This window comes from Neoarius graeffei, chromosome 15, assembly GCF_027579695.1.
Source record: "Neoarius graeffei isolate fNeoGra1 chromosome 15, fNeoGra1.pri, whole genome shotgun sequence".
Taxonomy (NCBI): Eukaryota; Metazoa; Chordata; class Actinopteri; order Siluriformes; family Ariidae; genus Neoarius; species Neoarius graeffei.
Window position 1 is genome coordinate 59,034,830 of NC_083583.1, and position 12,466 is coordinate 59,047,295.

General features: G+C 43.8%; 1 pseudogene; it reads right to left on the bottom strand.

Annotated features, from left to right (window-relative positions):
* Positions 1-8,624: 8,624 nt before the first annotated feature.
* Positions 8,625-8,689, bottom strand: LOC132899816 (U6 spliceosomal RNA; annotated as a pseudogene).
* Positions 8,690-12,466: the final 3,777 nt, after the last annotated feature.

Below are 12,466 nucleotides of genomic sequence, written 5' to 3' on the forward strand. Positions count from 1 at the left end.
CGCATGACACCAGGCAAAGAGCCGCATGCGGCTCGCGAGCTGCGGGTTGGCCACCCAAGACGTATACGAACCACAGCCAAGCACCAGTGATGCCAGCGGTCACTAAATTTTGTATTTTGCTATGTTTTACATTTGTATTTTGGTATGTTTCAAACTAAAATGCTTTCTATTTTTCACACCTGTATTTCGTATTTTTTGTTTTGCACATATTAAACGAATTGTACTGTACGCAGTGTAGTATGCAGTGTTTGACTTAAACCAAATAATGAGCCAAGGTAATGAAATAAGAAAATGTTGATAAAATAAGACTTTAAGATGATTACAATATCATTACACATCACAATATATTTGCGTTCATTTAACATAGGCCGACTTACGACCAGATTGGTTTACAACCGGTCAGTCGTAACCAAACGCAGTCGTAAGTCGACGACTACCTGTATTTTGTATAGATGAGTAAGGTACTAGCAGCTTGTGACACCTGGTGGTAATTTGTGAAACGATTGCCATAAGTGTTGTAAAATGAATATCTCATCTCATTATCTCTAGCCACTTTATCCTTCTACAGGGTCGCAGGCAAGCTGGAGCCTATCCCAGCTGACTACGGGCGAAAGGCGGGGTACACCCTGGACAAGTCGCCAGGTCATCACAGGGCTGACACATAGACACAGACAACCATTCACACTCACATTCACACCTACGGTCAATTTAGAGTCACCAGTTAACCTAACCTGCATGTCTTTGGACTGTGGGGGAAACCGGAGCACCCGGAGGAAACCCACGCGGACACGGGGAGAACATGCAAACTCCGCACAGAAAGGCCCTCGCCGGCCCCGGGGCTCGAACCCAGGACCTTCTTGCTGTGAGGCGACAGCGCTAACCACTACACCACCATGCCGCCCCTAAAATGAATATATTAAATGTATTTTAATAGCATTCCAATCATTTAACAGTGATTCTAAATAAACTAATCATTAAGGCAAATTTTATAAACTTATAAATAACGATACAATTCTCAAAATAAAAGTAAAATTCAGTGACATTCATGTGTAATATGCATGTTTTTTACATGCATGATTATGTTCTTCTAGCCTGTGTTGCTGAAGCCAGCGTTGAACTATCAACTGGTTCCACTGGCGTGGCACCCGACAAGCCAGACGTCATGTCCGTGACCGTCACTAGCAGTCGGTTGGATCCTATGACAGATGTACATTCGCTGAGTCAAGCCGATGGTATGACAAGCAATCAAATATGACAAACGTTATTTTATGAATTGTAACATTACTCATTTGTAATGATACTGGAGTTTTAATAACTGTACATATAATATGGGTTACATATTATAATTGATAACATTTCTATGACTATTTTATTTTCGTGACTGGGTACTTATGATCTGTTATTCACGTTTTCATGATCATTAATTTACAGATGTCATACTGCCCGATGGATGGAAGCAGTCCTTACCTGCAGCAGACCACCACTGGATTTCTAGGGCCTTGTTCAAGCTGTCTAAGCGTAAGAAGGCAGAGCTCGCATGGGAGCGCGTTGACAAGCTGTGGTGGTACCCCCCGCAACCGTCCCTGATACCCAGCCAGCTGCCACGACCCGACCGATATTTTGCCCAGCGCCTGTTACTGTGGATGCCACGTAAACTCTGGCAGGTACGCCTGTCCTGTCCAGACCCATCCTGCAAGGACCACCAGCTGACCTCTGCTGGACTCTACCCACGAGTGAGGCAAGTTCTGGACATTGACGGCTTCTACCACCTGGCAGCAGAATATCTTGAGTGTGGGAAATGCAAGAAGAAGGCCATAAGCTGGAGTGGCGCAATCACTCGCCAGCTGGACATCGGTCACCGCGTCCAGTTTCCAGTCCTGCTGACCTACCGGTACGCCTGCAACATGCGTGTGGTCAAGCTGATGCGCCAACGTGGACTTGGAAACAGTGCCACCCAGCTACGCAACAAGTTGGTGGAACAGCACAGCGAGATGTGGTCGCAGAAGGTCATCCACTACCTTACTGACTGCCAGACCTTCTCGGACGCAACCGCCAGGAATTTACTGGTCAGGCCTGACGTCAGAGACCCCCCTCCGATGCCCGATGTTCCACGCTACAAGTGGCTTCAGACAGTTTATTGTAACGACGTCATCATGCGACTGGATGAGGTCAAGGCAGCCATCACCTCTGTCTTTGGCAATGTCCTAAAGATGGATTCAACTAAAAAGGTAAATGGAACAGTTGAGTCTCATAGAAATGACTTACTAAAAATAAATGAATTATAATATTTTGTTTTCAACTGCATCGGAGTGGCTTAGTGGTGAGTGTGCTGCGCTCTCATGTGGTAGGTTGCGGGTACGTGCCCTGGCCGGTACCAGCCAAATACCATCATGAAAATGGTACAAACTGCCCCCTGTTGGCACAAGAGCAAATTAGGGAAGGAGTTTGGCGGTGCAACCCAACTGTGTAAAAGGTTGGGTAGCGTGTGGAACTGTAGACATGCACTATAAAAACCTTCTGGGATCTATGGTAGAAGTGGCTTCGATGCCAAAAAAAGCACTCTAATTGATTAATCAATCAACGTGAATTGTTTTTCAGAGAATGTGACATTTTTGTATGTATATTTATCCTTTTATTCCAATTTATTTTAAAAGGTAGTGAAGAAGCTAGCAGGCCACAGCGCCGGGACTGCATCGTGGGCCACCAACATCGGCAACGAGTACGGCCAGGTGCTGATGAGCGTCCTCACTGCCAGTGAAGGCTACGGGCTCGGGCCAATGGTTTCTGGCATAATAGAGAGGTACAGGTCAGCTGGCGTCAGTCCCCCCCAACCTCCTCTACGTACACCGCGACTGCTGTGGGACAAAGTTACGGGAAATGTTCAACGACTGGCCAGACCTTAACATCCGACTGGACGCCTGGCATTTTATGCGGCGTTTCTCTGCTGGTTGCACAACAGACTCCCATCAGCTATATGGTTTATTCATGAGCCGCCTCTCCGACTGCATATTCGAATGGAGCTCCGAGGATTTGCAGCACCTTCGAGAAGCCAAACGTGCTGAGCTCCAGGCACAGAAGATCCGTAACCCAACGGACTCCGATGTTTCTTCTCGGATCACCAAAAACGAGCTGGCCCTCCACTGCAGACGGAAGACGCGTGGCGTAGAAGAGACAACCAACATGATAGAACGGCTGTTGGGGGCATTTGATAGCGACCAGGGTCGTGACGCGCTAGGTGTTCCACTGCTTGACACCGAGCGCATCCGGAACATTTGGTTGTCGCAGAAACGACATGTGGCCTGCATCCAGGACCCGCAGGGATTCTCCCTCTACACCGAGACCCACAAGCAGAAGAAGGGAGGTATTATGCTGCCTGTTTTCAGGTGTGCCAGGGGTTCCACATCGCTGGAGTCATTTCATCTTCACTTGAACCATTTCATACCAGGTAATTATATGTTGTATTTTAAACATCTACACATGTATAGACATGTATATGTACAAAATTGTACACACACAGATTTTTATATATATATAATATTTATGATTCTGCATTTATTTCTAGGTACGAGTGCAAGTGGCATGCACTTTCAGGCCTATCTCCTGGAGGGTCTTATGAGATGGAACGAGGATAGAGCCTCCGCAGCTGTGCAGTCGGACACTTCTCCCTCGTTGGCAGAGCGTCACTACAGCAGCGTTTTGAAGCAAGCCAACAACGCCCTCGGCAGCCGTGTTCTTGGGAAACTATTTCATCCCTCCCACTGTGGACCACGAAAATACACAGGTTAATATCTTGCATTTAGTTTCTCTCGATATAATTTACTTTGGGAAGAAGGAAATAAAATTTAAGATTGTCTGTCTGATTTACCCATATTTCTCAATGTATGTATTTTGTCTTGTATTAAGGTGAGCTGATTGGTATCGAGTACCTGTACAGCCAGACAGGTGAGGTGTTACAGGATTACACCCTGGACCCAGACAGCGAGGAGTCGGCGCGTCTGGATGCCCATCTCGAGGATGAGGAATTCGAGGAGGCCAGTCCTGTTAAGGACCCCACTATATCCACTTTGGATGTGGAGCTACAGCCTCCCCCGCTTGAAGATGAATCTCCAATAAGGCAGCCCTCCCGGAATTGTAAGACTTGTATCTGTTTTTTGAATAATGCAAGTATTTATTTCATCACATCGATATATTATTTTCCTCTTGAAATGATATACCAATCCTTTCGATATGTAGTCAATAATAAAGATATGTTATATTGTGCAAAAACTAACAATGCATTCTGCAATATTTAGTGAATTGAATCTTTTAAATGGTCTTATCAGCCTTGCTTTTTTTTTTTTTTTTTTTTTTTTTTTTTTTGACAGCCATGCAGTCAGCCAAGATGAAGCGGCAGCTTTTCAAGAGTTCTGCCAGAGAACCGCCTGCATCTGCAACTGTCAGCAATTCACCTGCAGTCTTACCATTGACATCAACCACTGTGGCCATGTCAACACCAAGACTGCTTGACAGACCAACAACGCCACTTGCAGCCACTGGTAGTCAGACACCACCACCACAGGACTCCCCAGAGGTAAATCATACTTCTTTAGTTATCTATTATTTACACTGTTTATTTATGCATGTAGTATGTCTGTGTGTGTCTTATGTTTGTATGTATGTGTGTGTATATATACACACATGCATACATGATCTCTTTTTATTCAGGAATCTGTTGACCAGAACAACATCCCCGGCTACAGTCGTGTTGAAGACCTGGCTCAGTTCCTGTTCTTATTAAAGGACCAGACTGGACCACTCAGGAACAGTCAAGCAGAACAGATTGTCAAGCTCTGGCATAACCTTGATGAATATGACACCAGCCCAACCAGCTTCTCGCCTCGTCATAAAACCAAGGCACGGGGCAGGTTTAAGGCAGCAAAGTCCCCTGTGGCCCCTGGTGTTGAAAGCACCAAAAGGTACAGTAAGTGGTCCACATTTAGCATTTTTATTGGAAGGGTCCATATGCAATACGAGAATAGAATACAGTATCATAAATTATAAATAAACTAAAGAGAATTTTCAGAAACAATGGTTTCTGTTATTGTTTGTTGTTTAAATTTGTATTTATTCATTGTAGATGTTGCTTTGGCCAAAACACGGGCCCAGCTCAGTGGCCTGACTGCAACCGGTATATGGAACGCCTCATAACCAAGTTGTGCACTGATAACCCATCCGCGGTGCGTCATAACAAGGGCACAGTTCAGCGGTGGCCGCTCATCTGTCGCGCTTATCAGGACATCCGACAGAAGGTGCTGGATAATCCACAGGTCATGCAGCAGACAAATATTCAGCTGGTGGAGATCAATCAAGCCACTCTGTTACAGTGGTAAGTGAACGGATATTTACTCTTATTCGTTATTCATCTTGATAAGAGTCGTAAACAAATTTATGTTTAGATAGTAAATCCAGTCTTTGGCATGCCAACTATATAAAATGGTTACTAATTGTCTAGCTGTTTTTTTTTTTTTTTTGGTGTCTTATATATATTTTTTTGTCTGTGTCGTTCTCTAGGTACAACTATAAAGCCAAAAAACAAGAGAGGCAGATCCTTGAGCAGGGGATAACAATGCCACCGCCCCCACCCTGTGCTACGCTGCCACTGCCTCCACCTGTCCAGAGAGTGACCGTGATGCCCCTTCCGCCCGTGCATCAGCTTTTTGTTTTTACATTGCCGCCAAACACAGCCGGGCAGGCTGGCACCGTCCGACAACAGTTGGCTCCTCGCTTACCCACCACCACCACCACCATCATCATGACTGCCGCCGGACAAGCACAGGTCCAGCCTGGTACCACGCAGCCAATGCATCAGTTCCCCATCCGCCCTCTGCCGACTGCCCCACAACATCTGGCCAGCGTCCCGAGGTCAACCCAGTGGTACCAGAGGAAAAAGCGCGAAAGGGAAGAGGCTGGTGACAGATGTAGAAAGTATGTCCGTGTCAAGGACACCATTACCTGTCGTCGGTGTGGGAAGGAAAGGACAAAGGAGCGCCACAGACAGTATTATGGCAACTGGTTCTGCGAGGAGACATCAGATATCTCTTACGAGGAGTGGCGGGACCAGTTTGCTCATAAACAGTACGGGAAAAATAAATGAGTTCTCACACTATCTCACCCAATAAGAAGACAGAATATAAATAGAACTATGTACATGTGTATACACACACAAAAACATTCTAATGCTGCCTAACATGATGTAACATTACATAAATGTTAGAAAGTCCCAAGCCCTTACTGTCAAGTTGTTTGAGTTCGTTTACTATTTCCCCAACTTGAAAGGGACTCTGATATTTGCTGGAGATTTGGGTAACTGGATTCCACTCAGAACAAGTTCCACGCAACAACAGTTTTCCTTTTCTTTCTCCTTTTTTCTTTCTTTATTTTCAAAGAGAGCACACTGTTGCAGTACCAATGGTACTTTGTGAAATATTCAGCAGGTAAAAAACCTTTCAAATAAAAACAGAACAGAGAAAATGCAAAAATAATTAACAATCTTATCAAAATATTTAAATCAGGGATCCCAGACGTCCGCTATTTAGCGGAATTCCGCTATTTTTCTAGCCAAAGTGGTGGTGGGTTTGTTTGTTTTTTTTTTAAATCTCTTTATCCGTTAAAAATATGTTTAAGTAAAATGACCAGCAGAATACGTTCTGATTTGGTTTGCTTGTTTAGCGATGTTTTTGTCAGCTTCGTTTGTTCTCGTTGACATTCAGGAACACTCGGAAGTTAAATTGATGTAAATACCGCGAGACTGTACGCCAGGCCTATTCAATTGGCGGCCTGCAGCCCGGATGCGGCCGACGTGATGCTTCATCTTTAAAAGTAAAATACCATTCACCAGTCTCCAAAACTTAATATATGTATTTTAATTTACCGAATATCAATAAATAGATGTTATAATAGTTATTTTGCACTTTTATTATTTCCCAGCTACTGTTAACTCAGTAAAATGCAAATAGTTGGCAAATATGCTGTGGCAGCGGGGGCGTGGTCAAGCGCCGGTCTGTGACAGGAGGGTGGAGTCAGGGAAGGTACAGTAAGTGGCAGAATCACTGCACCTGTCGTTAATTCATGTGTTTAAGGAGAGAGAGAGAGCAGAGGGAGCTCTCTCCACAACTAGACAACTGATGTGTGTGAGAGAGTGCAGATATACGCTGAAAAGCTAAATGAAAGCGAGTTTTGTCCTGCCGTCCTTCTGTGCTCCACCCACCTACACGAACTGTCACAGTGGTGCCGAAATCCGGGACGAGCGCACCACTGTGACAGTTCGTGTAGGTGGGTGGAGCACAGAAGGACGACAGGACAGAACTCGGTCCACAAAACTCGCTTTTATTTAGCTTTTCAGCGTATATCTGCACTCTCTCACACACACTCAGCCACACGCACACATGTCAGTCGTCTAGTTGTAGGGAGAGCTCCCTCTGCTCTCTCTCTCTCTCTCTCTCTCTCTCTCTCCTTAAACACATGAATTAACGACAGGTGTAGTGATTGTCACTTACCTTCCCTGACTCCGCCCTCCTGTCAGACCGGCGCTTGACCACGCCCCCGCTGCCACATATGCATTCTCAACGTGTCGCGATTGCATTGACATCTTATGAACCAAACATCACAGATCTTGTGCAAAACAAGAAATGTCACTTCTCTCACTAAAGTCAACGGCAGCTGTGGGCTAAAGCTGTGTTCTGTTTAGTATCAGTAGCCTGACAAGCATATCAATGAGAAATGTTGAGATAAATGTTCTATTTTTTTGTTTGTTTTAAATAAAGATGGGAAAGAGAGTTGTTTGTGTGCATTTTGAATATTCAATGTTAAGTTGAAGGCTAAAAATGAAATATAATAGACCTTGTAGGCTACTTGAAAACTGAAAAATTACCACTTGTTCGTGACCGCGGAAAATTTGTGGCCCACCTCAAGTTCTTGGATTCGAAATGTGGCCGAAATGGAAAACTAATTGAATAGCCCTGCTGAACGAGAAAACAATATGGCGGCGCCCATTTGCTAGAAAATGTGTTTTAACTCCGTCCGTGCTTTTGTTTCTAATGCATTGAACTTAATTCAGTATGTCGTGGAAAAAAGATATCGTCCATAAAAGAGATAGCGGAACAGTGTCCGGGTTAGAAGTATATTCTTCAAAGCTACATTTTCATCTAATTTTTATAAATTTTTTTTGCCACTTATGTCATTGATTACAAAATATGGCATCAAATAGATACACATTATTGTTAAATTCTGTTGCTTTTCTATGTTAAATCTATGTAAAAATGTGTTCTATAGCATCTTTAAATGTTAAAATCTCAACAGCTTCAGGGGGCTTGCAGCGCCCTTGACCCCTGCTGATAGTTTCTTACATTCCTCTATTTTTTTTCAATTACTGCTGGGATCCCTGTTAAATACACAGGCCAAAGTAGTGAGTAATTTTAAGATGTGCAAATCCGCAGAAAAATATGAGTAATTATTCAAACGTACAAACATGCAGGGCAAATGTAATGGACAATCACGTATTCCAAATGGGCAAGTAATTTGATCATACGCGAACTTGTGTGTTGATGTTCATCTCGGCCTTCTAAAGGCAGACTACAGCACCACAACAGGGGCCATGCTAATCTTCTCTGTATCGTTCCAATTTTAGTATATGTGCTGCCGTAGCAAGCACAAACACACCACCTGAACAGCCGCTATAAATAATGTGGTTCCTCACAATGTTTCAGAAACAATGGAGTATGGAGATTTGAGCATCTGCTGGTGTTCTGATTGGTTCTCTGTGTGGTGATGTCATCAGTCTTTTGTTCTCGTGATCTCTCTCTCTCTCACACACACACACACACACCCCACCCCTGTTCTCTCTGAGACAGGACTCCAAACATACCGCATATGTTCAGTTTGGACTCGGCATCGGGGAGAAAACAATAACAACACAACACATGCGCCGCCATCTTGTTTCTCTTCTTTCTCATCAGGAGGTTGTGGTGCTGTAGTCTGCCTTTAGTGGGCCGAGATGAACATCAACACACTCCTGTACTTTTAAAACATTGAACCAAACCACCACGAATTCCTTCTGAATTAGACCTAGCAAACAAACAAACAAACAAAAATAAGCTGTAGCACAGCAGTTATGCTCATATTTACATAGGAATAACATCCATGAAATGTATCAGTCAGGATTTAGACCTCATCATAGCACAGAGACAGCTCTGGTTAAAGTAGTAAATGACCTACTGTTGGCGTCTGATCAGGGCTGTGTCTCGTTGCTTGACCTTAGTGCAGCATTTGATACCATTGATCATTCCATTCTCCTGGATAGACTAGAAAATGTTGTGGGAGTTAAGGGAACGGCCCTCTCCTGGCTCAGGTCTTTTTTAACTGATCGCTATCAGTATGTTGATGTGAATGGTGATTCTTCTAGACATACTGAGGTAAAGTTTGGTGTTCCACAAGGTTCTGTCTTGGGTCCACTGCTTTTTTCTTTATATATGTTACCTCTGGGTGATATTATTCGTAAACATTGTATTAGTTTCCACTGCTATGCTGATGACACACAGTTGCATGTTTCTGCAAAACCTGATGAGAGACACCAGATTAATAGAACTGAGGAATGTGTAAAGGACATTAGACACTGGATGCTTATTAACTTCCTTCTGCTTAACTCTGACAAGACAGAAGTACTTGTACTAGGACCACGTGCAACTAGAAGTAAGTTTTCTGATTACACAGTAACTCTGGATGGCCTTTCTTTCATACAAAACTCATATTGATAACATTACCCAGATAGCTTTCTTTCATCTCAGAAATATTGCTAAGATAAGAAAATGCAATGAGAAATACTGTGGTTCTTCACGTTTCCTGAGCTCTCCAGAGTTTATATACAACTCAGTGGTTTTATGTGCACAATCACCTTCCCTATAAGAAAAACAACAGGATATTAGTATTTTTCCATCTTAATCCTGATACATATATATTTGCGAAAAATAAGATAAAATTTGGTCTTTTTGTCTTTAAGTCGGTGTCAATTATTTTAGACTCTCTGGTTAGGGTTATGAAAAAGAAAAAATATGGTAACGCTTCACGATGGTAATGCTTCACCACCATCATCAATCATCATCATCATCACCACCACTCATCATTCACCACCACCATCACCACCACTCATCATCATTCACCACTACCATTATCATCAATCATCATCATTCACCACCACCATCGTCATTCACTACCATCATCTTCATCACACCACCATCAATCATCATCATTCACCACCACCATCATCATCATTCAAGTCAAGTTTATTTGTATAGTGCTTTTAACAATAAGCATTGTCGCAAAGCAGCTTTACAGAATTTGAACGACTTAAAACACGAGCTAATTTTACCCCTAATCTATCCCCAATGAGCAAGCCTATGGCGACAGTGGCAAGGAAAAACTCCCTCAGACAACAGGAGGAAGAAACCTCGAGAGGAACCCAGACTCAAAATGGAACCCATCCTCATTTGGGCAACAACAGACAGCATGACTATAACATTAACAGTTTTAACATGAAGTCAGTTTTGTTGATGTTATAAACTCTTCATTGATGGAAACGTGAGTGCAAAACTGTTCATGACAACTGCAGTCCTAAAGTTAGCAAGTCAACTGTACTCCTCAGCATTACTGTAAGTGTCCAGAGCCTCCTCCAGGTGTGACTTTCAACTGTCCACATGGGGCCGTTCTCCACAGGAGCAATGCGATGAGACTCCAACCAGACTCAGGGCACCAGGATGGATCAGGCAGGTCCGAGGAGCAGAAGAGGTCAGCATCTCAATCCCAGGACCGACATGTAACTCAGAGGGACAGATTTGGGGGAGAGAGAGAAAACAGGTTGTTAGGTATGCCCAATGTCACCTGAATAAGTAGGGACAGCCTGCACCTTTTGATCTAAGTAGGCGTGGCGGGTCATAAAGGACCAGAAGTTCGCTCACGTACTGTGGTGCGAGACCATTCAGTGCTTTAAAGGTCAATAGTAGTATTTTATAATCAATACGAAATTTGATTGGGAGCCAACGCAGTGAAGATAAAACAGGGGTGATGTGGTCATATTTTCTAGTTTTGGTAAGGACTCTTGCTGCTCCATTTTGAACTAACTGGAGCTTGTTTATGCACTTATTGGAACATCCAGACAGTAAGGCATTACAGTAATCCAACCTGGAGGTAACGAAAGCATGAACTAGTTTTTCCGCGTCATGTAGTGACATTAAATTTCTTATCTTAGCAATATTTCTGAGATGAAAGAAAGCTATCTGGGTAATGTTATCAATGTAAGTTTCGAATGAAAGACTGTGGTCAATAATCACTCCGAGGCAGTGGCGGAACAACTGCACGCAAGGCCCTGGGGCAAAACACCAATCACCCCCCCCCACAAACACACACACACACACACAGCGAAATTGCAAACAAACAAATTAGAAGGCTTGCAGCATATAGGCCGACTCAGGCTATATCTAACAAAAAGCAGTTTTTAAGAACGTAGCCTTTGGACCTAGCCATGGCGAAATTGCAAACAAACAGAAGGCCTGCGGCATATAATCAGGCTATATTAGAACAGAAATTGCTCAAAGTTTTTTTAAAAAATTATTATTATCCCATCTCATCTCATTATCTCTAGCCGCTTTATCCTTCTACAGGGTCGCAGGCAAGCTGGAGCCTATCCCAGCCGACTACGGGCGAAAGGCGGGGTATGCCCTGGACAAGTCGCCAGGTCATCACAGAGCTGACACATAGACACAGACAACCATTCACACTCACATTTTATTTATTATTTTTTTTATATAGGCGTACATAGCCTGTATTTTCCATTCATTTTTTATTATGTTCCAAATAGATACTAAAGAACAACAAAAAAAAAATCCAGCAATCATGAATGATACACCCTCATTGCGTAAGCACGTCTTCAACTACAAAGCCAACATGGAAACCTGCGTTCGTCATTAAAAAGGCATTTGTCGAATATTGGAAGGAGGTTAAGCGCTCTTGCTCGCTCATTCTCAACTGATAAAATGGCCAATCCACAGAGTCTCTCTTGACCCATTGCGCTCCTGAGATAATTTTTTATCAATTTTAATTTGGAGAAAGAGTGCTCTGCTGTGGGCGGCATGGTGGTGTAGCGGTTAGCGCTGTCGCCTCACAGCAAGAAGGTCCTGGGTTCGAGCCCCGGGGCCGGCGAGGGCCTTTCTGTGTGGAGTTTGCATGTTCTCCCCGTGTACGCGTGGGTTTCCTCTGGGTGCTCCGGTTTCCCCCACAGTCCAAAGACATGCAGGTTAGGTTAACTGGTGACTCTAAATTGACCATAGGTGTGAATGTGAGTGTGAATGGTTGTCTGTGTCTATGTGTCAGCCCTGTGATGACCTGGCGACTTGTCCAGGGTGTACCCCGCCTTTCGCCCGTAGTCAGCTGGGATAGG